Consider the following 27,590-nt stretch of genomic DNA (forward strand, 5'->3'; position numbering starts at 1 on the left):
ATCACATGGTGCATGCATTTTAGTTGTACTATAATGTGTGTGTGTTTGAATCTGAGAACTGAAGCCAGTGGGATTCATTTTTGGATGCCTCTGGTTTTACATGTTACAAGATGGAGGACGAAGAAAGCTCCACAGACAGTGGAAGTAAACTGTCTACATTTTAGTGGCTGTGTGGTGAGATTCAGACAATTAAGTGAGGAGGATGAAGACAGAGCTACCTATAGAAATTCCGTGAGGACTATGTTAGTAAAGGGCTGCTGATTGGCTCTTGCTGAGCACTACCATTTAGTTTTGGTAGAAGTGAGGCATAGGACTGCAGTTTCTGTTATGCAGCGTGGAGACGTTTCTAGGTCAGTCTTGCCTTTTTGTCTACTGATTAGTGCTCAGAAAGGCTGTTGACAGGCAAGTATAGAAACCACACACTTCATTATTTTCATGTCGTGGGTGCTCCTACTTGGAGAAACTCCTTTGTCACCTGCTGGAAGAAGCTTAACTTTACACAAATATGGTGTCTGGAGAGCAGCCTGAGAAGGACTCCCGAGAAGAGAACTAACACAAACTAGTTCTGAAGGATGAGACCGTGTATCCACATCTCTGGTCTTGAAGATGTATATAAAAGGAGAAACCAAACCACCCCACTTGTACCCGTTCCAAATTCTTCATGACCAAATATGATAGTGCTTAGCAGAATGCTCAAAGTACTGCTGTGAGGCCAGGGCTGATGTCTGCCTGAGAGCTAGAATGCCAGAGGTGAGGTGACATCACCTTACGTTTACATTTTATGCTGGAAGAGCTGGTAGTCTGCCTTGTGCCTAAAAGCATTCCTGCTTCCCCAGACTTTGAAAGAGTATGCCTGTACCTGCAGGAGGAGAGACTGTACAGGATGTTCCTGATCCTAGGAATACTTAGTGAACGTGGACTGACTAAGGAGAGTAAAGCCAAGAGTGACTGATGCTGCAGTGGGTTTTTCAGGATGTCTCAGTGCTCTTGGCTCCTGTGAAGAACTACACCAAAAAAAAGGACTCAAGTTCCGACTTCCTATGTGCCTGCTGCCTGCTGCTGTGGGTCATGATTTGGTACTATTGCCAATGTTATGAGAAGCCCTGATGTCACTGATGGAGAGCCGATAGGCCTGGCAAGGGTGCAACTGCCAGGAACATCATCATCTGCACCGGCCTTGAGCTGGGCTGCGACTCTTCCTTGCTGTGGTACCCATCCGGACTGGTCGGGAGGTGGGTTGGAATTGCCTTGCTGCTGTTATTTGTCTTCACTTGCCTGTAGGTGGGCCGTAACTACTAAGCCATGGGATCTGCCTACACCAGTTTGTAGGCAGGTCAGAACTGTGTTGTCGTTGGAGTAGACTGCACTAGCACAGAAGTGGGCTTTGATTGTTGAAAAAGTCGAATTGCTGCAAAAAGGCCCATGAGTTGCATTTGTTTGTACATTGCGTTATTGTGTCTGTTGGTTGATTGTAGATTTCTAAGCTCTTGCACCACAGATTGTTTCCCTGAGAAGCCTATGCCTGACTGGCCAAGTTTGTAGAGCCACAGTAGGTCAGTCCCAAGGACACCAGTGACAAACAACCTCAACCACCATGATTGGGGACCCGTATCCCATCTGTCCTGTGGCCCTTGAGTGGTGCTTGACAATGAAAATAGATATCCAGACTTCAGGTGAGTAACTCACAAAAGATCATAAATGCAAGCTTGTATGATATTGTCCTGACTCCTAGATCTATGACAGGAGCGTGGAAGCATTTGCCTCTGCCATAAGTGAGAAGCAAGCACCATAGGCTTAGATGCTGCAGATAGATGGCCCACCAATAGTTGGGAGCCTATTCAGTATAAACTACAACACCAATATTATTTAGCAAACGTGTTGCAGTGCAATAGCTAAGGTGTTTCAATAAACCACACAAAATTACTGCAAAAAATCATTCAGACTGACCCCCTCTAGTGCTTCACAGGACACAATGATACGTTGATTATTTAGGAATAGCTATGGTGCTCTTTTTGTAATAAAAGTATCATAACTGGTGCTCGTTTGTACTTTTGAGCCCTTCTTTCAGTACTGTATTCTATATCTGGTTTAACCTTGACTTTCATTTGTACCTTCATGAACTCAGTGATATCTATTACATCAATCTTAGAAGGATGAATGTCTGAAATACCCTACTGCAAATCAAATATGGAACTAGTTAAACAAAAATGTTTCCAAAGAGCATATAAAGCCGTTTGAAAAAGTTGCATACCATGGGGCATATTCTCAAGGACTCATCGCCGAGCTAACGGCACTTTTTTTTTTTTAAAGCTTTATTTTCAGGTTTTTACAATTAATTTCACAATACATTATATAACAGTGTCATAATGGTACAATACCCAGTCACCAAAAATCTGTTCCACCAACAATTTCCCACGCTTAACATGTCAACCAGAAAACATATGATGGAGATGCACAGTCATGTGTCTATAACGTTTCCAGTAAGGAATACGACACTAAGTTGTAACTAACATGTAGCACACATTTGACCAGAGCCTAGGGTCCATAGTCTACTCATTCATAGAGATGAAACTCACTAATCATCACAGGGTTCATCATCTGTGTCCTCGGCATCCTGTAGTTGGAGATAATCTTGCAATGGCCCCCAAATATCTTTGGGCTTGGAGGCTAGTGGCAGTAGTTCAGCATACGTGGTGTTTTGTTCTTGACAATAAGTCAGGTCTTCCATCCACTCCTTAGATTTCGGGGTGCGGCCTCTGCCCCATCTGCAGGCCACCCTGCGTTTAGCAAGTAATAGGGAGAGAGCAACACATTTTCTATACTTTGTAGGTATCTGTGCCGTATATCCCAGTAATGCTAATAACGGATCCCGTTCCAAGACTTGCTCAATCATTGTGCCCAAAGCTGCTAGGACTTGCTCCCAGTATTCCTGTATAGACGGACACTCCCACGCTAATTGAAGAAATCCTGCTCCTGTTTGCTTACACCGTAGGCACCTACCATTATCTGCCATTTTGAACCGCAATTTCTTTGCCGGTGTATAATACAATCTATGCAGATACTTATAATGTATAACTCGCAACCTGCAGCTAGATGAAATGTGCGCCGTCTGCACACAACAATATCGCCATTGCTTGTCAGTAAACTCCCGTTCTAACTCTTCACCCCAGTGTAGTCGGGACTTACTCTCTAGTCCTGCCCTATGCGTACGAATGCTGTTGTATAATCTTGACACAAGGTGTTTCTATCTGGAAAGCCTAACTTGTGGTGTAAGGGGAGAAGGTATGCCGTTTCTAGTGGTAAATCAGGTAGAATAGACCGCAGCCCCTGTCCAAGCCGAATATATAGGAATGTATCTAAGGGCGTAGGTTGTATCCCCGACAAGATATGGTCCAAAGAGCGAAACACCCATCATAAAAAAGATCTCTCTAGGTGGTTACATGTGCACGCGCACATAGGTTCTGAAAGCCTTTCTCGTGTAACAGCGATAACTCGGGATGATAGGACAATGGGAGCTGAGGGGAGTAAAGGAGAGGCATGTCAAGCAGAGTAGCAATCCGATGACAGGCATCTACCGTGCCAGTGACAGTCGTAGGTGGCGTTGCCCGTGTGCTGGCAGGCCCATATATCATGCCAGTTAATGGTATTGGAGCAGCCAGCCAGTCTTCTACTGCTACCTGTGGCATGTAACGAGGAGGGTAGAGCCAGTAATAAGCATAGTGCGCCTGCGCACTTAAAAAATAGATTTCAAAATCCAGAACATCAAACCCTCCTTGCTCATATGCCCTCGTTAGCGTCGACCAACTAAGTCTTGCTTGCCTCCCCCCCATAAGAGCCTAAGCAATTCAGTGCCCAATGTTTTAAAGAAAAAACGCCCCGGATCGTAAGGGACATTAGGAAATAAATAAAGAAACTGGGGTAATACAATCATTTTAATAAGAGAGGCTCTCCCGGCAAGCGTCAGAGTCAATGATAACCAACGAGTGACATTGGCATTAAGCCGTGTGATGGCCGTACCGTAATTGGCACGTATAGTTTCGTCTTTATCTTGGGTTACCTGTATTCTGAGATACCATAGCGCCGAGCCACACTACTCTATCGGAAAGTCCAATGGGAATTGCTTAACTGCCGGGGTGAGAAGGAAAACCTGTGACTTCCCCCAGTTAATGCTAATACCCGATAGCAGACCAAATTTTATAAACTCACGTAAAATGGGGTTAATATTCTGTTACGGATCTCTAACATAAAGGGTAATGTCATCCGCATACAGCGAGACTAGGCAGCATCGAAATGCCTTGTCCTGATGCAGCTGCCGCAGCCTACAAGCCAGAGGCTCCACCGCTAAGGCAAAAAGGAGCGGCGATAACGGACACCCTGACGAGTGCCCCTAGAGACAGTGAGGGGATGTGATAAATGGCCATTAACCAGCATTTAAGCCGTGGGGCGATGATATACTAGCGCAATCCAGGAAAGGAATGCCTCGGGGAAACCCATTCTTCGCAGCACTCCAAATAGATAATCCCACTCCACCGAGTCGAATGCTTTAGTTGCATCTAAAAAAACTGCGGCAAGTGGGAAATCTGGCGCAACATTCTGGAGCAATGCGAACAAAGTCCTAAGGTTGTGGGAGGTTGCCCTACCCGGCACGAATCCCGATTGATCAGGTAGTACCAGCATATCAAGTAGGAGGGACAATCTATTAGCCAACACTTTCGCCATTATTTTAGTATCACAGTTCATCAATGACAATAGCCTATAGGAGTCGCAAGACTCTGGTGGTTTTCCCGGTTTCAATAATGATGTAACTATCGCCTCTCTCATTGAAGTAGGGAGTATTCCTATCTCTAGGGATTCTTCATAAACTTCCTTCAATACTGGTGCCATGACGTCAATATAGGCCTTGTAGAATTCAGCCGGGAGGCCGGCTGAACCCGGAGCCTTCCCATTCTGAAGCTGCATAATAGCTTCCTTAATTTCATCTAATTCAAAGGGAATGCTAAGGAACTTCTGCTGTGCATCCCCAAGCCAATCTAGTGCAACATCCTTCGTGAAGTCCTCCAGGTCCATGGCGTCCCTTTTCTGAGAGGTGTACAGTGTTGTGTAATGTTTGACAAATGTCTCCAGTATTTGTATCGAATCCCTATGTGTCGCCCCTCCCGGTTCCTGTATTTCCAGCACGTGGGTGTTGAAACAAGGGCCCCTCGCTAGTGCAGCTAGCACCTTCCCTGGTCTATCATCCTCCCCATATTTGCGCGCTGTCCAATACTTCCCCCTGAACTTTACCTCTCTGTGCGCAGCATCTTCGTATTCAGTTAAGAGTGTACAAAAATCATGTTGTACCTGCCCCACTTCCCCCCGCCCCATCCCTCTCTCCAAACCCTTCAGATCTTGCTCCAGTTTACGTAGTGTAGTCTGATATCCCTCAACACCCCAAAACTCTTAGACATGCAGTGCCCTTGTATCGTCACTTTAAACGCCTCCCATATCATCTCTACGCTGTCTACAGAGCCTTTGTTCTGGACAAAAAAGTCTTCGATCTCCTCACCCAATTCTAAAAACTGAATCCAGTAGTGCCGTGGGCTGGAGCCACCAACTCTGTCGGGGTCTATCATACCCCGGAAGAGGCAGCGAGACCTTAACCAGACAATGATCCGAGAATGTTCGGGCTAATTGTGTTACATTCCTAATGGTCAGCCCAAGCCCCCTTGTAACCAGACAATAGTCTATGCACGCCCAGGTTCCCTTACAGGACATAAAATATGTACCCTCACGACGTGTGGCATGCAATCAACCCTTCTTCCAGTATTATGCCCTGCAGAACCTCCCGTGCCCTAGTATAGTGCTGCGACCCCGCATTGGACCTATCTAGTTGTGGGTTTAGTGCCACATTGAGGAAATCACCCCCCCCGCCCCCAAATAACATGAGAGGACCCAATTGCTAGAATCTTACCCCATAAGTCAGTAAAAAATTCTGGTCAGTCTGAATTAGGGCCATAACAGTTAGCGATTGTTACGGTATCTCTACCCAGTCGCCCCCAAAGGATGACATACTGCCCTGTAAATCCTCCACCGCCCCCATCCTTTCAAAGCATAAAAGTTTACTGCAAAGTATTGCTGTACCCCGGGCACAGGAGGAATAGGAGGCAAATACCCGACAGCCCGCCCAACGGCTAGCAAATGAGTTCACCACTCGTGGCGCAATATGGGTTTCCTGTTGGAGTGCTATGTGAATCTGTTGCCTATCAAGATAGGCCAGCACCTGTCTCCTCTTTCTCGGATGCCCAAGGCCCCGGACATTCCATGAGATTACTCTAAGAGTGTCTTTCCCCACCTGAGCCATCAAACAAGGAAATTATCCCCTGGTCGACCGGCAGCACATGCAAACACCTCCTGGTTCGTACATATAACAAAGCATAGATATCTCCAGTGACCAGCATATTACCACCATCGCAAAAACAAACTTACCCCCATCCATCCCCCCTCCCATTGAAGCATCCCAATCATGCCAGTAGTACACAACCCACCCCCCTCCCGTTTCCCCAACTTCTTCTCAGGTAGACCAACTGGGCCCAGATCATCACCTCAAAACTTAAGGGAAGAATACTGAGAGGTATCATGAAGATGATAACCAAAGTGGGGTATTCCCTGGTGGGAAATGCACCTAGGTAGCCCACTGACACCTCTTGTTAGCCCAGAAGCCACATTGATGAATCGCGACTTTCAAGGTTCAACCAGAGGGTGACCGGTAGTTCAATTAACTCTCGGAGGTGTAAATTATCTCGATCCACCATTCTATCATCGTTAAGGCTACTAGCTATTATAGCAAGGCATAAAATGTCTCTATACAGTGCAACAGAGCCAAGCTCCAAGAGCCTCATTCCTCCTCCGGAGACTGCGATCCAGGAGAGTCCTCCAGCTCTCGTTGCGGTTGTTTCTGCTTCTTGAGGTGTTTCAAGTAATCCTCTACTTGTTGTGGTTTAGTGAAAAATGTTTGTGTCCCCTGATGAGTGACACGAAGGCGAGGAGGGTATAATAAAGCATAGTCTATCTAAGCTTGTCTGAGCTTTTGTTTTACTCCCAAAAATTTACGACGTTCCTCTTGTACATGAATTGCAAAATCCGGGTACATTGTGAAAGAGATACCATCATCCGTTAACTGTTTTTTCTCTCTAGCAATTCTTAAAGCAACGTCTCTATCCCAATAATTTAATAGGTGAGCAATGATAGGCCTGGGAGGGCTACCAGGGGAGGGTCTCGTCCTAAGCGATCGATGCGCCCTTTCGACCACAAATTGAGAAGACAACAGATCGGCACCCACCACAGCCCTGAGCAATTTCTCAATATACTCCTCCATTCGCCCTGTACTTGTACTCTCTGTTATTCCAAGGACACGAATGTTGTTTCTACGACTGCGGGCTTCTATGTCCTCATTCTTTGCTGCTATTATCTTGAGTAGCCTGGCCATCGGCGGCGTCGCCTTTTTGAGCTGGGCAGTGGTGTCCTCTACGTCGGAGACTCGCTGTTCCGCCTCCTTAATACGCGCCCCCTGCCCCTCTATCGTTCGCACTATGGCATCCATTTGGGTAGAGACCATATTGATTTTGTCCGCCATCGTCGCAAACGCTTCCCTGACTTCTGTGAGAAGCGATTTAAGGTTGTCACTCGATGTATGTAGGGAATCCTGCTGAAAGGCTTCCGCTCCAGCACCCTCTACTGCAGTCTGCTGTTTATTAGCTTTTTTAGACTCAAACGTAAGTTTTGGCTGGCGAGCATCCATTCGGCCCATCTTAAGTCCAGGCCCAGCCGCACACTCGATGGAACTGGAGCCCCGCTCTATCTGCCGCGATACCCACGACACTGTCGCAACACAAAGCCCACTACGGACAAGCGGGACCGTGTAGTCACTCACTGTTGTCCAATAATTCCTGTGACAAAGATGGCCAGAGTCACAGCGCTGGGCGCCCCTCTGTCAACAGTCACTAACGGCTCCACTTTGTTGTAGCGACCCAGGGACCCAGGATCAGCCCTCCATGTAAGTATGGGCGGATCTAGCGGATCTCGCGTACGCGAATTTGCGAATTTACGGATTCGCAATCCGCAAAAATACGCGAACTCTCGTGGATTTTTACGGTTTTTGTGTTGGCGCGCGTTCGCGAGGATTTGTGGACCATTTCGCAATTGCGAACTTACTTTTCGGCTCGCAACGGCCGCGACTATGTTGTTTCTACGTCTGGTTTATCATCACAGGTTCACAGCACCCTCTGTTTCACTACTGCCACCCTCTGGTACACCCATGCCACCCTCTGGTACATCCTCACTGCCACCCATTAGGTTTGTTTATCACTGTATATTATGGGGGTGAAAAAAAGCAAGCACACCTGCCCTGCTTCAACTGCCATGAATTAATTTGGGGTTGATTAATGTGTCAGTGATTTCTAAACTTCCAGTCTGGCTGGCACCTGCTTCCTTCCTTATCTGTAATTTGCTTTCTGTTGCAGTGAAAGCAAGCACACCTGCCCTTCTTCAACTGCCATGAATTAATTTGGGGGTGATTAATGTGTCAGCAATTTTGAAACTTTCAGTCTGGCTGGCACCTGCTTCCTTCCTTATCTGTAATTTGCTTTCTGTTGCAGTGCAATTTTTTTTCACAGGACCTTTATGGTCTACTTGTATCTATTCTATGAGCCTGCTGTTTGGGTCATAGCAGGGTCATAGAATAGTTGCAAATAGGCAACTGGACTCTGGAGGGGCCCCTCAGGAAGCACTAGAGTGAATGGTTACTAATGTTAAGTTTGAACTTTTGCACCTGGTGATTGCTTTCAGTTTAGCAAAAATCGTTTTTCTGCAATTTCGCGCGATTCGCGGGGCGCGAATCCGTGCGAGATCGATTTCGGAAGCCGCGAATGCGTGCAAATACATTAATTTTTTTTTGCGGCGTGTATGTTCGTGTGATTTTTTGCATGTTTGCAAGGCGCTTGTAGTGATACGTTTGCGAACTTACCCACGCGGTCGTACACGGGCGCGGCCTTCTTGTTTGCGTGACGTAATTCCGTTTCCGGCCGCTATGTGTAATCTCGCAAAGTGTGCTGCTCGCTAGTACAATTTCGCGCGTGATCGCGAGGAAAATCTCGCGCGAACTTACCCACGCGGTCGTGAACGGGCGCGGCCATCTTGTTTCTCATTCATTGCTATGGTTCTGGGCATGCTTTCTGTATCCTCTCTGAATCTCTGCCATCCTTTGCTTGTTTCAAGTTTATCTGATCTATTTTACTTATTATCTATCCCTCTATTTTTCTAGCTCTATATTTTTGTGTTTTCTGCTACTTTTAGTTAATTTTAAACTACTTTTTTAAACTCTTTTCTTTTCTTCTTCACTATTCTATTTCTTCTTTATCATTTAACTTTATTTCTGCCCAGACCATGGCAAAGGGAGCCGGGAAGCACCCTGAGAAGGGGAAGGGTCCCGCACCCCGTGCCCGGCTCCCGTGCGGGCGTTTGAGGGGGGAGCAAGTGGTGCCACGGGAGATCTTTAGCGCGGAGGAGGTGGGCGCACTAATCTTCTACGTCCAGCGCCGCCTCCCCAAGACCATCCTGGGAGGCGGCAAGATCGCAACCGGCTATGGCATCCGGGAGCGCCGGAAGCGGTGGGAGAAGGTGTGCCGGGCCATGTTTAAGCTCTCTGGGGTCCGGCGCACCTATAACCAGGCCACCCACCGCTGGACGGATGTCATGGACCGGGAACGGGACTTGCTGGACGCGCTCGGCGTAGAGGTCCCCGGGCTTGGTGAGTAGTAGTAGCTATTCATCACTACTCTGTTTTATCCGGCTCTGTTATTTGCAAATCTTTGTTCTTTACCAAGAGCAATAATGCTGCCGATTACATTGTAGGTAAATTATATTTCAAAATCTTCTATGCATTTCAGGTGCACTGCTCTCCTTCTCAGTAGCCTTGCTTGCTACTATGCTTATTTTTTTTGTATTTTGTGTTCATTTCATTGGCCTGAGAAATTATGTATGAGTGTAGTGTAAAGATAAGAACTGCGTAATGCTAGACACTAAGGGTCATATTTTCAATTACCGGCGCATCCCTGCAAAGTAGCAGGGATGCGGCAGTAATTGTGCGCCATGCCACCACCACCCATTGGCCCAAAACGTCACAGAAGCCTTACGCATCTGTGCCGTAAAGGCGGCGCATTGCTGGAGTTGCGTGCCAACGATGGCGCAGCTCCAGCAATGCTCTGGGGTGCCCTATCTCCCCAATGCTGCATCAAGCCGTACGTCGGCTTCAAGCAGGCGCAGGGTTTGAGTCCCGCATCATTGTCCTAAAAGTGACTGGTTGACATCTTGTAGATTTCCCTCAGCCACTTTTAGGATTCGTTCCTGCGCAGGAACGCCCTCCCTTGCGCCGGAACGCCCCCTGATGGCGCAGGGCTTTACAACGTGATGCATCTCCCATATGCGTTTTTTTTAATATATACGCCGCACCATGGCGACTCTTTTGTTCTGCCGCTGCGTCACAAAAGTCACGCAACAATGGAGGAAAATGAGCCGCAAGGGACTTCTAAATCAGCCCCAAAAGACTGAAGTCCAGTCCTTCCTTTAGACACATGGCTATAAGAAGAAATAGTGGTGGTGGTCGGTGGATTGATCGTTTGAGTATTCACTGATCTGCAAGCAGGATGGACTTTGTCTGTCACTTCGCGTGCTGCGGACTGCTGCCTGCCAGGCCTAGGCAAACCTTTTTAGTAGTCTGTTTATTGAGTTACATAGGAACTTTCAAAGTCAACGGTCCGCAAATCAGGCAATACGAATAACGTAGTATACCACATGAGATAGGTCAATATATCCCGTGGAATAGTTGTCTATCTATTTGCTATTTCTCCAAAATATTTTGTTATTGTTGTTTTGAAATGTTTGGTTTGGTTGACAAATCTCATCCATGTTTTCTGGTCTTTCTTTCTTTCATGTTGTACATCAGCTCCCCCCAAGGGCAAGAGGACACAGGAGGAGGAGGAGGAGGGTGCTGTTCAGGAGGATGCAGGCCAGGATCGGGCAGGCGAGGGCTCCTTTGCTGGCCCCAGTAAGTTTTAATTTTAATATAGAGTACCTATTTTTTCCTAGCGTTCCTCATTTGATTTTTTCTAAATTGTCTTTGATCTTCTTGTAGACTGGATCTAAATTCTTATCCTGCCTCGACTATGACTCCCTGTGGTATTACTGGATTATTCTTATTAGTCTGTCTGTGTAGCTAACTAAGATTGCACATTTGGCAATTCCATTGGACTCCCATTCTAGTCAGCAATAGCTCTATGCACTGAGTGCAGTCCTCTGGGATTTTCCATAATGTCTTTTCAAGTCTTCTAAATGTTTATGCTTTGACAATTGCCAACAATAAAAAGGTGAATGACCACCAAGAAAGAATAAGATACTACTTTACTTTTGGTTTGGATAGTAGGACAATCCATTCTACTACTGTTGCAGGGACAAATCTGCGCAAACCGAACTATGAACACTAAATAGTGCATTGTTTATCAATTATAATAGGCGCAGGTAGACTTTCTTTCCACATACCTCAGTGATATCAGACTTTGAAGAACCCCCAATCTCCTTACTGACTAGATAGTGTGGCAGAGTCATTTAGCTCCCTAAGTCACCGATGATTGATCCCCAATGATCATTAGATTATCCTACGCAGGACAAGAGTACGGAGTCACAGTCAAGAAGTGTCAGAGGCACTCATGCTTGCAAAAATTCCAAAACCTTTAGCTCATCCACTCTAGTCTGGAGGACCAAAAACCACAGAGTCTATTTAAGTTTAAAAGCTTTATTAAAACTAAACACATTTATTAAAATCAACTTTGTCATAAAAGTAAACGTTTAACTGAAAATGGAAAAGTGCTTAGTGCTAACGATTAATTGGACACATTTCTTGTGGTCGAGCTGAGCTCTCACCTGGTTTGAACTTGAGCTTGACCCTGATCGTGTTCTTAGAAGTCAAGCTTCTGTTAGGAGAAAAAGTGTTGTGTGTTAAAAATAAAAAGCAAGCATTCATCAGTTGTGCCAAAAAGTGCAGGAAGACAACAGCCTTCCCTGGAAAAAGGGACATTTTTACTGTAGAGTATACAGTTACAAATTATTACATTGTATTTCTTTTTTTTTAATTTCTTTATTCCTCCTAGACCAAATATTATATAGTAGTGAGTGGTGTATTCTAACATTCTTAAATGTACTTTGTAGGTGGAACATCTGGTGGCGGGGCCAGCGCGGAGGTGGTGGATGAGGAGGACAACACTTCTGGGGAGGAGGCGGTGCGAGTGCCGGACGACACCAATGTGCCTGTGAGGGTTCACACGGTGGTGGCGGGCAGAGGTAAGCTATATATTCCTTACTTATTGAGATTGAAGACTGCATAGTGTGCTTTCTGCACGGGTGTATTATAAATCAACCAGGTAGTAGCCTCCTCTAAATGTACTTCGACTTAGCTGTGAAGTTTTTGGCGAGAAGAATCCCAATAAGATCTGAGATGAACTTGATGGACGGGATGAACGAAAAGTGAAAGAAGGGTGTAAGTAAGTGTGGAAGGACGAGAAATTTTATGATGGCTGGCAAAGAAGAATGATATGTGTTTGCTTGGTCCCCGTGGTGGCTGGGAAGGAAAGAATATGGTATGGTGCATGGCTGGGTCAATGATGAAGCATGGATGAGTGGAAGGACAACAGCCTGGGTGGGTGAAACAGAAACTGTATGTGTGCATATACTTTGAATGGATGGATGCCTGGAGCATGGTAATATCTGACTCTTAGATAGCACATGTGTATCTAGAGAGGGTAGATGGTCGCTGGATGAACTAATTGTTACCTTGAAGAGCATGTAACACCGCACCCGCACGTCCGTTTCAGTGTAGGGAAGGCAAGGAAAAGAAATTGTAAATTTGTCCAATACTACCATGAATAGTACACTGCAAGCACAGCATATATCCGGTTATTACGGTGGACACTCCGTACCTCTCTTAATAACTTTAGTTTAGTAGTAGTAGTACATCATTCATGTGTGGGTGTATCACTGTTCACTCAATAATAAGCAAAGCACCTAAAGTCATCCCATATGTCATCAAATACATCCCATGTGAAGTGATAGATAATCTAATTATTTAGCTTCTTCATTTTCCTTTTCTAGTACTCATTTGCACTGTAGGGTGAAAGGTAAATTAATTAAGCAGTAGGCCTTGTAACAGAGTATTCTCAGTGCCACCCGTATTAGAAAAGTAATAGCTTCACCACCTGCATGTACTGGACCGGTACAGTAACGCAAGTCTGTCTCACTCATCATGGTGTGCGTCTGTTTTTCTCGGGTGCAAGTTCACTGCGCTGCCATTCTGCCGGCTTGCATAAGATAACGTACCAATTTTCCTAAACAAGAGAGAAGAAGAAGAATAAGACTGGTGTACTGTCATAGTCGACTGTAATGGAAGTCCATAGTGGTCGTAGAATTTGTTCATTAAACTACCACTAATGTTAGAGCAAGGATGCAGAAGTGGGAGGTTAGATAGATGCTGTCCTCAATAGTTATGTACTGTGCTTTCAATTTGCTACTTGTACTGTGACACAACTTTCGGCTCAATCACTTTGTGTTATTAATGTGAAGGAGCATTGGTTACAGACTATGTCTTTCTTTCTTCATATAGTTGCTCCTTCCAAATCGACATCACGGAGGGAGCAGGCTCGAATGGCCCGGCAACGGAGGCTGGATGCCACTGTCGCCGAATATCGGCGGCTGGTGGCCCTGGAGGAGGAGGAGGACACGCAGTCGACCGGTGCAACCACAACATCCTCGTCTGGGACAGCTGCATCCTCCTCCGTGACCCCACGGGCTGCCAGCCAGCGCAGTGCTCCAGCGGTACGGAGCCGGGCTAACAAAGCCAACCGCCACCGCCAAGCAGCAAAAAGACCAGCTGCCCCCCACAGGAGCTGCAAGGCACGCCAGCGCCACCTAGGAGTCCGAATGTCCTACCTGGAGCAGGAGGTCCTTAGGTACAAGAACTTGGTGGAGGGCCTCCGCTTCGAACTTGCCACCCTCCGCAAGGAGTATGATGCCCTGGCCGCAAAATTCACCAGCACCCTCCAGTAGTGGAGTGTCCCTTGCCCTTTTTTAGAGACTTTTGGGGGGTGGGATTTGGGAGTTGGGTTCTTTTTGGGACTTTTCAAAGACAATCGTTGGGGTTAGGGAGGGTCTTGAGGGAGATTATTTTGTTAGGGCTACATAAATATACTTTTTTGAACTTTATCTGACCATACCTGTTTTTTACTGCTTTTCAGTCTGGTGGGTGGGGGTGTAACAGTAAGTTTGTTTTCCTGAAGAGTCCTAGGACTTTAGTAGTACTACCGTCAATCTCTCGTCTAGTCCTAATACTCCATTATACTACCTCCCACCAAACGCTTATCTTACCTGTAATTTGTGTTAGAAATTAGGGCTAGGCCCAGGGCTGGCTCCACGTGAAATGGGGATTAAGGTTGGCAATCCTGGGCAGATGAAATTTCCTCATTGCGGTGGTACTAGTGGTGTGACACAGTGGCAGTTGCATGCCTATGGGAAAAAAGAAAACGAAACCTGGTTTGTCCTTACTGTAGCATTACAACGGTTACGGTACGATCGAGAATATAGCAGGTGACAGTAAACTAGAACAGTGCCACAATGTAGCCTAACAAATGGTAAAGTATTGCAAGTATAACTAGTACTTGCGTTGAATTTAGTTGACATTGGCTCCTACTACTACAAGAAATAGTACTGAAGCTGAGTAAGTCTAGAAGATATCCTCGTATTCCTTCACCAGCCTGTTGCTATGACCTTATCCTCCCCAGCAAGTGTGTGGAATTATTGATGTCATTTAGTCAGACATCAAGCAAAACCACACAGCCCGGGGGAAGAGGGTTAGGGTTTGGAAAATGGATGGGAATGGGGGTTTCTTTTTGGGTAGGTTTTGTTGAGAGAAGAAAAAAAAGCACAGCATGGACAAACAATAATTGAAGATAAAGAAATCTTTGGGTACAAAGCTAACCACATGCAGTCACACTCATAGAAGAAAACATTGGATACTGTATCTGTATTCTGTATGTTGTTGGAGTTGTCCTGTTGAATTGGATAAGTAAGTTGCATGCAGCAAACAATTCCTCTTATAAGCGGCACTCCTCCATTCCAGCTGACGCTTCGCCCATCAATGTTGGTGACCACTGACAGAAGACACCCTGTCCACTGCCTGCCTGGCGGATGTCGACTGAAACCCGGCCTGTAATTATTGAACGGAAAACAGGAAGTGCTATTACAATACCACTGATAAATAAATATAAGGTATGTAAGCTGTGTGGTGCAAAAAGTCACACTTTGATTTCCCTAATAGACAGTACAATATTTTTGAAATTGCGTACTCTGTCTGAGTCACCTTTTTAAGGATAAATAAGTATGGCCAAAATATTATAGCGGATCTTTCCCCTCAAGGTAGGTGTACTGTAAACTGTGTTTTAGAACAAAATTTGACCTTTCCAGCAATGCTCCCACCAAGACCCTTACTAAAGCCAGTCGCAAATGTAGAAGACCCCCAATCAGATCTCAAAAAACGAGGCCTAGCAGAAAAATGGTGACAAAACGTACTTTAAAAGTAAAAGTAGGCCCAAATACACCCTTACCCACCGTGGATTGTATTCAAACCACTTGCAAGCAAGCAAAAGTATCCATAGCCAGCATCGCTCCAAGAGTGCTCTAAAACCCCAGAACTGAGTTGCAATAGAACACCCCGAAACACATGCAATCCTGCTGCTAGGGCTAACCCTAACGAACCCTAAGTTACAAAAAGTGGCAAAAGGTTTTGCCTTATGGATTTTGTCCAAAACACTTCTATCCGGTATTAGACCTTCCCAGGAATGCCCCAAGACCCGCCAACCCACCCGCAAAAAAGCACGCGACCACACCCCCAAACAGCAAAAAAGCAAAATCTCATACTTACAATATCTCTCGGCCTTCGGTCCAAACGCGCTGTGCAGCTAGGTCATCATCATAACTCCTGTTTTCCACCACGGATTTCCTGAAAAGCAAATGCAATCAAGATTAGACTGTCGCAGCAGTGCTTCGACAGAGACCCCACAACCCACCCACAAACACCAGGAAGCCCCCCAAAACGCTACATTGAGCAAGATGTCAGAAGAAATAGCGAAAAAAAGGCTTTTCCTTATGGATTTAGTCCAAAACACTTCTATCCGGTATTAGACCTTCCCAGGAATGCCCCAAGACCCGCCAACCCACCCGCAAAAAAGCACGCGACCACACCCCCAAACAGCAAAAAAGCAAAATCTCATACTTACAATATCTCTCGGCCTTCGGTCCAAACGCGCTGTGCAGCTAGGTCATCATCATAACTCCTGTTTTCCACCACGGATTTCCTGAAAAGCAAATGCAATCAAGATTAGACTGTCGCAGCAGTGCTTTGACAGAGACCCCGCAACCCACCCACAAACACCAGGAAGCCCCCCAAAACGCTACATTGAGCAAGATGTCAGAGGAAATAGCGAAAAAAAGGCTTTTCCTTAGGGATTTAGTCCAAAACACTTCTATCCGGTATTAGACCTTCCCAGGAATGCCCCAAGACCCGCCAACCCACCCGCAAAAAAGCACGCGACCACACCCCCAAACAACAAAAAAGCAAAATCTCATACTTACAATATCTCTCGGCATTCGGTCCAAACGCGCTGTGCAGCTAGGTCATCATCATAACTCCTGTTTTCCACCACGGATTTCCTGAAAAGCAAATGCAATCAAGATTAGACTGTCGCAGCAATGCTTCGACAGAGACCCCGCAACCCACCCACAAACACCAGGAAGCCCCCCAAAACGCTACATTGAGCAAGATGTCAGAAGAAATAGCAAAAAAAAGGCGTTTCCTTATGGATTTTGTCCAAAACACTTCTATCCGGTATTAGACCTTCCCAGGAATGCCCCAAGTAGACCCGCCAACCCACCCGCAAAAAAAAAAAAGCACGCGACAACACCCCCAAACAGCAAAAAAGAAAAATCTTATACTTACAATATCTCTCGGCCTTCGGTCCAAACGCGCTGTGCAGCTAGGTCATCATCATAACTCCTGTTTTCCACCATGGATTTCCTGAAAAGCAAATGCAATCAACATTAGACTGTTGCAGCAGTGCTCCCAGACCCCAAAACTCACCCACAAACACCCGGAACCCCGCCAAAGAGCACCTCAAAGGCAAGCAAGTCAGCAAAAACTGCAAGAAATTTCCGCCTCATATTTGGTCCAAAACACTTTTATCCGTTATTAGAGCTTCACAGCAATGGGCCCAGAGCCGTCAACTCACCCGCAAAGAAGTAGAACACCCCCACAAGTGCTGAGTCTTTCTTCATTGGGTGTAATCCAGCCCTCTGCTTTGAGGGAAATCGGAGTCTGGAGGAGGAGGATAGAGGAGCATGTTCTTCAGAACTTGTGAACCTGAGGAATGTAGACTGCAGCACCTTCAAATCAATAAGCAAACAAGTGAAGACAGTTCTGCTGATGGGCTTGTTTTTGGGATTAGGTGATTAAAGTTTGAATTAAATTAACTGTGCAAAACAAAGAAAGACAGACACACAGGAATAAAAGTGAATAAGGACGAAAAAGAAAGTTATTGATTCATTGTCTCATTTTCTGGGCTCGGTGTCAGGGAATAAGAAAAAGATTTCGTCATCATACTCTGCGAATTCAGGCAGGATGAGGTCAGTGTCACCGAACAGAGAACAAATCCCCTCATCTACGTTGCCGTCCTCCTCGTCTTCATGCGGCGTGCTTTCTCGTACTTTGTAATCTGGTGGTATGAGGTGCTGATTCATCTTGATCATTGTCAGCCGCTCCACATTTTTGGGCGAGAGGCGGCTCCGTTTGGGAGTTACAATGCCACCAACAGCACTGAAAACACGTTCAGAAGATACACTTGCGAGTGGGCAAGACAAATAGTTTATAGCCAGGTTGGAGAGCTGTGGCCACAATTGTTTTTTCCCATGCCAATACTGCAATGGCTCATCATTAAGAAAGACCTCTGTTGAGTCATTCAGATAGTCCTGCACCATCGACTCAAGGTCAGCAACGGTTCCTCCACTTTGCTTACTTTTTGCTGTGCCTGTGACATTTTTTCGAGAACCATACCCAAGCAAAGTTAGCCAATCCTCTACAGCAGCCACTGTTACTGTTGTGTGTGGTGCAGATGATCCGGTTGCCGGTGTCTTTAACGGCTGAGAGGTCACTTGTGCCACAGCCACAGGTGCAGAAGTGGATTTTTTTGACTGGGGATGGCCTGCTGATGCTGATGCTGATGTACTGCCTTCTCCTTCAATATCCTGTCGTTCTTTTTCAAACCTCTTGGCTGACCAGGCTAGCCAATGTTTGTAGTTTTGAACATCTTCATCAGTAAAAGGAAAGAATGCTTGGCCTGCCAGCACCTTTTTGTAGCGTGATCCAGAATAGTAGCACAAATGTAATGCTGTTCTGACTTGATCTTTTTAAGACGTTTATCACCACGTAGGCGCTCTAATAATTTCACCGACAAAATAAAAGGGTCTTTTTTTTTTTCATCTTTTTCAAACTCAGAAGACACCGCCTTCAGTTGGTGCTCCAGCATGCACAACAATGGGATAGCTTTTCCCAAATTACAGTCCTCCTGGCTGACTGCACGCGTGAAGAACTCAAAAGGACGAAGCATGTCTGTCAGGCTTTTAACTATGTCCCATTGCGCCACACCCATCCGCAGGTCCTTCTGAGCTGTAGCCTCTGTTAAGAAATAGTGATCGAGTACCGTATACTGCTCATACAGACGCTCAAGCATGTAGAAGGTTGAGTTCCAACGTGTTGCCACCTCCTGGATGAGTGCTTTCACTGGCATTCGACGTTGAAGTAGCAGGCTCCTCAGATGCTTCCGGGCCTTAAAAGAATGGCTGAAATGGTTGCACATTTTGCGTCAGGTGGCCATTACCTCGAACGCTGTACTGTCTGTATCACTCAAGAATTTTTGAACTACCAGGTTGATACAGTGCGCCAAACACGGCACTCTGAAATAGTGACCCAGATCCATGGCCTTAACTACATTGGCGCCATTATCCGTGGAAACATAACCAATCTGGCGTTTTTTGGGGCCAGCCAGTGAAAACCTTTTTGTTAAACTCGTCCAAAATGTTTTCTGCTGTGTGACTTTTCTCCAAGCCAAACATGGCTAGTCTTGCATGTTTCCGAGCAGCTTTAAAAACTTGGTCCGGGTCAACACCTGCGTTTAGCTTTGCTTTAACACCTGAAAAAGAGACCCAGTGTGCAGTGATGCACATGTAATCAGCGCCTGCGCCACTGGTCCACATGTCTGTTGTCAGATGTATAGTGTGAACAGCACTCTTCTGCAAAGCTGCCCCAATCGCCTCCAGCACATCTTCATGTAGTGCTGGAACCGCAACTCTGGCAAAATAGAACCGGCTAGGAACCTTCCATTTAGGGCAGAGCGTTGCCACTAATTCTAGAAAACTTACCGCTTCTACAAAAGAAAAAGGGAGAAGGTCCACAGCTAGCATTTTAGCCAGCTTAGTGTTATACAGACGCGTCAGTGGGTGGTTGCGTTCATATGGCGCGTCTGAAGAAAACATGGTTCTAATGTTGCCCTGGACCAAGCATTTACGGGATGATAATGACTTCGTTGACCCAATTATGCTCGCTGGTGAACTTTTGCGCGTTGGTGTCTCACTCGCTCCAACACTCTTAGTGTGCCTCACATTGGGTGTGCTGCTGACAGGGGTACTGGGTGTAAGTGAAGTGTTTGACACGTCTTCTTCCTCCTCGTCATCATCAGATGCAACATCAACGTTTTCTTGACTTCCAATTCGGGCTTCCTTGATCGCATCTAGGTGCGCAAACCATTTGACAGGGTGCTGTCTCTCAAGATGACCTCTCTGGCCTCCGGTACCATAGTTGGTACCTGACTTACCACGACTAACTGCAACCTTACAAAGGGTACAAATGGCGAACTTTTCCCTTTTTGGGCAAACAGTAAAGAAGTCCCAAACTGGGGACTTGAAGTGTCTGTGGGGCCTGGAGGAGGCGGCGATACTGGTGGTGGTGGTCATGCTGCTAATGCCAGATGAAGTGGAGGATCTGGATTGCCCAACTTTTGTACGTTGTGCACTTTCACCGCCACTAATTAAGGTCGAGGTGGATGGAGGTCCCTTCTTGCCAGAAAGAAATATGGAAGCGGTACGAGTTGGTGTACTACTTAACTCCAATAATTGTGGTGGTGTTTCCACTGCCTCCTCGTCGACAACATCATCATCATCACGCTCAGCAGCTTTTCGGGCTAGGGTCAAAATGTCTGTTTGCTGCATGCCCACTGGGGCTGCAGTGACCTTTATGATGACTGGGTCGTTGTTGTCAGAGTCTTCATCAGCAGCAGTATCCGCCACTTCTTGTTGAGCCTCATCATCACACTCCATAAGTCTGAGACTTTGGACGAGCTTCCTTTTACGCTTAACTACCTTTGTCAGATCATGGTGTGCCTCACTCTCAGACGGCAGTGGTGCTGGTTCCCAATTTTGATCCGTATCATCAGAAGGAGGTGTGCTTGAAGAAGATGTAGACACCACCCTTGATCTCTTCCTTGCTAGGGGTGTGGAAGACAATGAATGATCATCAGGAGGATTGTCTTCCTCAAATTATACCTCGCCTTGATTGTCGATTTCCTGATGTGCCCCTACTTCGGGAGGAACAACTATTGTGGGCACTTGTGACCCTCCATGCACCTCTGCTTGCGCATCTCCTTCCACATGTACTTGGGCTTGTACTTGCACATGTGATTGTTGTTGGGGCTGTGGTTGTTCAACACTCGTCAGATGAGCTACAACAACCTGTGTTGATTGAGGGACATTGCTGCTGCTTTCTTGCGATGAGCCAACATCACTGGTCGATGGTGATTGAAGAACTATACTGGCTGCCTCTGCAGCACTCAAGGGCTTGGACTTAAGTTGGCGTGGTGGTGGTGGTGGCACTGAGCCCAATGGAGCGGGGGTACTGCTGCCAGCTTGGTCCCCAGCAGATCCCGCTGCTGCTGCAGGCATACTTTTTTTTTTACTCCCCAAAAAAGGGGCGGGCGGCACACCAGTCTCCTTGGTAACTTGCTTCTTCTGCTCCTTACTGGCACCTTTCTTGCTAGAGGAGCTACGGGTAACTTTTTTTGGGGCCATCTTCTTCAGAGCAGGTCAGAACAGCAGGCAGCAGTTGCACGAGTTGCAGAGTTGTCTGTGTCCAGACGTGACGTCGCGTGACATTATGCTGCACACACACACCGCTGCAGGACTTCTTCCTGGCACTGGTGGTTCTCTTGAGTCTTGTGCACCTAAAAGCAATGGAAGACAGAGGAACATCAGTTCAGTTATACACCCCAAACAATTGACAAAACACAGAAAAATCAGCACAATCCCATGCCATCCATGATGTTTACATTGAAGACACCCCACAGAAAGACTAGGGCCATGCAAGTATGCAACACTCACTACCCCTGGGCATAATGGATGAAAAGTAGGCAAAATAAGTGCAGGCCTCAGACACTGCCTCTCTTCAAAATGGCCCCTTACACCCCAAGCCTGTCCACATCAACAGTACACCCCAAAAAAACAGAAAAACAGCCAAAAATCACCACAATCCAATGCCATCCAGGATGTTTACATTAAAGAGAGTGAGACCACACTACAGGCACACTCAGTCCATGCACCACTACCCCTGGGCAAAAGGCCACACCAGCAGCCCCAAGAAAACGACAAAAACAACAAAAAACAGCACAATCCCAGCCCATCCATGGCCTCAATGGTGTTGAAATTCAAGAAGACACCCCTCAGAAACACTAGGCCCATGCAACACTCACTACCCCTGGGCATAATGGATGAAAGGTAGGCAAAATAAGTGCAGGCCTCAGACACTGCCTCTCTTCAAAATGGCCCCTTGCACCCCAAGCACATGTTGCCTGTACCAGCCAGCACTCAAGATGGCCACCACCACCACCCACATGGCCAGTCCACATCAACAGTACACCCCAAAAAAACAGAAAAACAGCCAAAAATCACCACAATCCAATGCCATCCAGGATGTTTACATTACAGAGAGTGAGACCCCACAGGCACACTCAGTCCATGCATCACTACCCCTTGGCAAAAGGCCACACCAGCAGCCCCAAAAGAACGACAAAAAACACAAAAAACAGCACAATCCCAGCCCATCCATGGCCTCAATGGTGTTTAAATTCAAGAGGACACCCCACAGAAAGACTAGGCCCATGCAACACTCACCACCCCTGGTCAAAGGGCCCCACCAGCAGCCCCAAAAAACGACAAAAACGACAAAATTCAGCACAATCCCAGCCCATACATGGCCTCAATGGTGTTTAAATTCAAGAAGACACCCCACAGAAAGACTAGGCCCATGCAACACTCACTACCCCTGGGCATAATGGATGAAAAGTAGGCAAAATAAGTGCAGGCCTCAGACACTGCCTCTCTTCAAAATGGCCCCTTACACCCCAAGCCAGTCCACATCAACAGTACACCCCAAAAAAACAGAAAACAGCCAAAAATCACCACAATCCAATGCCATCCAGGATGTTTACATTAAAGAGAGTGAGACCACACTACAGGCACACTCAGTCCATGCACCACTACCCCTGGGCAAAAGGCCACACCAGCAGCCCCAAAAAACGACAAAAACAACAAAAAACAGCACAATCCCAGCCCATCCATGGCCTCAATGGTGTTGAAATTCAAGAAGACACCCCTCAGAAACACTAGGCCCATGCAACACTCACTACCCCTGGGCATAATGGATGAAAGGTAGGCAAAATAAGTGCAGGCCTCAGACACTGCCTCTCTTCAAAATGGCCCCTTGCATCCCAAGCACATGTTGCCCGTACCAGCCAGCACTCAAGATGGCCACCACCACCACCCACATGGCCAGTCCACATCAACAGTACACCCCCAAAAAACAGAAAACCAGCCAGAAATCACCACAATCCAATGCCATCCATGATGTTTACATTAAAGAGAGTGAGACCACACCACACCACAAGCACACTCAGTCCATGCACCACCACCCCTGGGCAAAAGGCCACACCAGCAGCCCCAAAAAAACGACAAAAAACAATAAAATAAGCACAATCCCAGCCCATCCATGGCCTCAATGATGTTTAAATTCAAGAAGACACCCCACAGACCAGGCCCATGCAACACTCACCACCCCTGGGCAAAGGGCCCCACCAGCAGCCCCAAAAAAACGACAAAAACAACAAAAATCAGCACAATCCCAGCCCATCCATGGCCTCAATGGTGTTTAAATTCAACAAAACAGTTGTATCATGCACCCATAACCAACCCTGGTCCTACTGGATACTGTGGCTACCCGCAATATAATTTATTTAATGTTCTGAAAAAGTTCCAAAATTGTAGTTGCAGCAACTGTAATGCCCCAAACAAACTTACTTGTGAAAGTTGATTTCTAATCCAAAAGTGATCCAAAGAAAGTCAAAAAGGCCTCAAATCCAAATATCCAGCAGCACCCACAAAAAGTAATCCTTCCAGCTCCAGATCCAAATGAAAGTGACCAGGAGATGGACAAAGCACTGGGAGGAGCCTGCTGGACAGGAACAGGAAGTTGGAGAATGTGGGGCACTTCCTTCCTCCCCCCCCCCCCCCAAAAATGGACTCCTTGCAAAAAAAAAGGCCATGTAAATGTCAACCTGAGGAGTGATTCTGATAAAAATCATAATTTTCTGAAGGTTTATCCTGTTTGCTGGTGATTTTCTTGTGCAGAATTGCAAAATCTCTATTTCGCGAGTGCGAGATTGTTCCTTTCCGCCGCAACTACGTGTTCGCAATTGCGAACTCTCGCGAGGTGTGCTGTGCAAGGTGGCAAGCCGCGATTACGTATTCGCGGGCGCCAAACTCCCGCGGGATCATGCAGCAAGATCCAAAATGGCGCGGCACTCGCAAAATATGATCGAGAAAAACAACTCGGCAAACGCTTAATGACGGAAAGTGAACGCCGTGCACCACGCCGCGCGCCGCAACCAAGCAAAAAATCCGCCGCGAGCGGATTCACGTATTTTCGACAAATTCGCGCGAGTTTGCGGATTGCGAATTTGCCGAAAATCCGAAAAATCCGCGATCGGAGCGGATTTTACGCCCATGCTTACCTCCATGGCACTTCTCGTTCTCGCTCTAGTACTCAATTTGCACCCCAGTAGTGAACGACTCTTCTTTCTGTCACCATTGCCAAGTAGAATACGCGCCTGGTAGCTTCATCTATCCCAGTGCCCGTATTTAAAGGGACTACATGCAACCAGCAACGCGGACAGTCCTCAGTCACCTGTATCCTCCAACACGTTCTATAGCGCATAACCCCACACACCCAGGGGGCTGCCCAGCGCACGAGGCCTCGCAGTTACTCTCTACTTGGGCAGTACACTTTCAACGCCGCTCACCCCCAGTCCCCTAATCCCTGACAGAGTATTCCTGGTGTCAGGACCCAGCGCCTGTTGCACCCCCAGCCGCCGCGTCCACTCCGCACTCTGCACCGTCGCACCCTGAGAGTAGCGCAGCGTCCCACATCCACAGACTTCACCGCAGTTAGTAGAAAATGGAGGCGTCTCTGCAGCTCATCCACCGCTACCACCTAATCCATCCCAGCAGCCTCCAAGCAATCTCCTAAGGGCCGCAACCGTCTCCCAGGGTTAACCCTCGCTGCATAGTCAGATATCGCAGGCAGCAGCAGGAGGTATCTCAATCAGCACGGAGACTGGGCATCAGCTTGAGCATGGGTCTTAGTGAGCCTCGCCAAAATGGCCACGCTTCACTCGCTGTAGAGGGCCGAGGCACCGCTCTCAGATCTCTGGGGGCAGCCACCTATTAAACACAGCTCAGAGACACCCACCAATGAGTCTCCGCTCAATGCTCAGCGACAGCCGTCCGTCCCAGTGCCAACCTCCTTCGCAGATCTTGTCGCTCTCTGACACTCGGGCCCAGTCTCCTCTTGGCAAGCCGGGGCCTCTCGTGACCGGGCATGCCGACCAGCAGCTCCAGGAGCAGCGAGCGGATAGCTCGCCCGCCGCTACGCCCGCTCGCCAGTACACGCCACCTCCTCCCGCAGCTCCAATAATTGCACTGCTGGGATCCCAAAGACAGCAGGAGTCACTCCCTGAAAGTTGTTGCTCTACATGCAGGTGAAGACTAGGATAAATGCAGGATTATGCAGCCAGTCAGCGGGAGCGGCACCACACGGCGGCCATTCCCCTTGTGCGCCACCTAGCGCCCCCAGTTAACGGCACTTTATCGCAGCGAAAGTGACAAAAATATACCGCACCATTCACAAGCGGGTGCTAACAGCCCATATTACCAGTTTACCCGTGATAGCAGCCGCAAAAAACATCGCCACCGACGACCCTGTCAACTATCGCTAATGAGATGCAGAGTAGGCATTCCCGTGCAAAAAGCTGTGACAACACCTCTTCGGAACATTCTTTACGACCAGCCACATCGGGAATGAGAACTCAAAACAGGCGATAAGGCACGTTAGCAGCAGGAAATCAACACCTGCTATGACCTGATGTAAAGTCGGATGGCAGCCGGCATCACACAAGGGAGCCCAGCCCAGAACCACACCGGAAGGGCAACAGATGCAATGGAGCTACTGATCATGCAGCTGTGAGCCCCAACATGCCCACAAAACTCACAGCCACCACCCCGAGGCCCGCCACATGTCCCAGACCCCCCCGGACCACCACAGAGGAAATGCAGACACAGACAGCGGACCTTCAGATAACGCACCAGCCTCACAGACTTAACATCAGAGTATGTCATTGCCCACTACAGGCTCAAAAGGACAACCATCATCAGCATCATGAACAACATAGCCCACAGGCAGATGGTACCAACACAGTGGATAACCAACATCCCTCCGCAGACAAAGCTGCTCGCTGTGCTGCATCTGTTGGCCTCTGGTACCTTACAACCAACAACAGCAAGAGTCGGAGGAGTCTCACAGCCAGCCCGATCAAAGTTCCTCAAACCTGTCCTGGATGCCATCATCAGCTTGGTACCTCAGTACCTATACTTCCCCCACACTGCGCAGGAGCAGCTGGAGATCAAACAAAGCTTCTACGCCATAGCTGGCTTCCCGGACGTGTTGGGGGCAATTGACTGCACACATGTCCTACTTGTGCCCCCTGCCGACACTGCACACAATTACCGCAACAGAAAGCACACCCATTCCATCAATGTGCAGGCATTAGTGAACCACCGAGGACGCTTCACCAACATCTTCGCCTACTACCCAGGCAGTGTGCATGATTCATACATCTTCCGACAGTCCATCATCAACCAGCGCTTCCATTATGGCATTACGGAAATGCTCTGCTCGTTGGTAAGTACCAAATGAACACACCACACATCTCAAATACACAGTCATGCAATTCACAATTCGGGGAATGTGCACATCACAAAGTCACATACAACATGCCAAACAACATGCCCACACACCAGACACGACAGCACAACTCAGTGTGGGAACCTGTACTAGCCATGTACATGAGCCATCAACATCATGGCACCTCAGCTACACAATAGCAGATTGTGGGAAGAGGAGGGAACCAGGCATGTGCAAAGGAGACGATGTTACCGATGAATGGGACTGCACACAATGCCAAGTGTGGCATGGATGTGCTAGACAGACTGCAATATGCAGACCACAAGCATATCCATGTCGACACACACAGCTGGTGTTTTGAGTGTAGTGGACAGAGGACGCAACCATATCACTCCAGCCAGTCAGGGAGAACAAGGAAATATTGCTTGTAACGTCCCCCCCTGTAAGCACGTGCGGAGTGGGCTGGCCGGGCGTACAGTACAGTGTAGGGGTGTGGTTCAGTGTATGCCTTGCCAAGGATGTGGCTGGTGCGTGTATCTCTGTTGTAGTGTCTGCGCAGCCCATCCCGCAACGGACAATGTTGCTATGTGGCATGCCCCCGGGGGGGGGCGCTCAGCCGAAGGGGTACATGGGGGAGGGCATGCCCACTTGTGGTCAGGGATCACACTTGCCAACAGTTGAGGGTGTAGCTATTAGTGCAGCATGAGCCGCAGATGTACCCTCAACTGCATGTCAAGTTCAGCCAGTCAGGTGCTCTACATCTGTGTCAGCCCTGTCCTTACAATGAGCCTACACACACATGGCCAGCCACAATCTGCGCAGCATCATCACTGTGTCGTAGTCAGGCTTGTGGACATGTCCAGACAGGCATGATAATGGTGTGCCGTTGGGGTGCATGTGATGTAATCACGCTGTGCACACTGGTGTAGGTGCTCGGGGGAGGGAGGTGCAGCACTACGGCTACATAATACACATTGATGCTGCGCATTTGCAACACACAGTACATGTCATACCTGAATCACTAAGTCACACATATCACACACCAATGAACCAGTGAGCCTGCCAACACATCATGCAGTACGTAGTTTTGACTCATGTCTCTCTGCCCTGTCACAGGTGACCA

This window comes from Lissotriton helveticus, chromosome 6 (assembly GCF_964261635.1).
Source record: "Lissotriton helveticus chromosome 6, aLisHel1.1, whole genome shotgun sequence".
NCBI classification, from domain to species: domain Eukaryota; kingdom Metazoa; phylum Chordata; class Amphibia; order Caudata; family Salamandridae; genus Lissotriton; species Lissotriton helveticus.